Source organism: Plectropomus leopardus, unplaced genomic scaffold, assembly GCF_008729295.1.
Source record: "Plectropomus leopardus isolate mb unplaced genomic scaffold, YSFRI_Pleo_2.0 unplaced_scaffold94071, whole genome shotgun sequence".
Taxonomy (NCBI): domain Eukaryota; kingdom Metazoa; phylum Chordata; class Actinopteri; order Perciformes; family Serranidae; genus Plectropomus; species Plectropomus leopardus.
Genome location: NW_024703752.1, coordinates 1 through 884, shown reverse-complemented (window position 1 = coordinate 884; position 884 = coordinate 1). Strand labels below are relative to the sequence as shown.

The 884-nt window shown below is 43.2% G+C and overlaps 1 long non-coding RNA gene across 1 annotated transcript; it reads left to right on the top strand.

Moving 5' to 3' along the window:
- Positions 1–207: 207 nt before the first annotated feature.
- On the top strand, positions 208–884 carry LOC121940784. Its single transcript, XR_006105690.1, has 3 exons — positions 208–316; positions 444–522; positions 867–884. It is a non-coding gene; the product is annotated as an uncharacterized LOC121940784 (long non-coding RNA).

Genomic DNA, 884 nt, shown 5'->3' with positions numbered 1-884 from the left:
TTCAAAAATGTATTTAGAGCCCGAGGACTGACCGAAGGCAGGCAAAGCATTAAAACAGCAGAGTAGAGGCAGCAGACACGTCAAACAGTCTGTGGGCTGAAACTAAGACAACAGTGTGGGATGTGGTGCACTTTGATTTGTTGACCAACATCCAAACTGATAAGCTTTGAAAAAAAAAGAGGCATAAACAGATGTGATGACATTCATCAAGATAAGTGAGCGTATTTAAAAGCTGATGTTTCCTCTTGTTCGGCACCTCCACGCAGGAAGACCACAAGCTGACACTGAGGAAGAAAACAAGATCATTCTTCAGCAGGTTTGCTGCGACTCTCCTCTCTCTGCTCTCTCTGAATCTGCTCTCCCTCCTCACGTGGAGTCACTACGACCGCTCTGATCACTTCAGCTCCCTGCAGGATTATTAGTAACCTTCTCTTTCCTTTCAGGGTTAAATCGTCTCCACCACCAAGATGCTGACTGTGCCTGTACTTGTTTTTGTCACGGTGGCTTTGGCCACAGCTAACGGTGAGTATCAGGGTGCAACTTCCTGTGTGTAGTTCTGAGGACAGTACAGGCATAGAAACTATATATATAGAAATCTATATATGTATCTGAGAACAAGCTACCAAACATGATTGATAACTGTGAAAGAATAACCGAAATAGGCTGTTCTCACCTCCCTCAATGAAGCCAAGAGTAAACATTTTAAAAACCGGCTGATGTGAGCAGAGCCACAGTCACAGACTCGTGTAGATCAAAGAGGAGGAGGTTTATCAAAATGACCTCCAGTCCTCAGACTTCACAGCTACCTTCTATTTGCTGATGACACAATATTACTAAATTACGTTTTTCTCTTTTTGTCAACTCAGGTTCTATTGTTGTTGTTG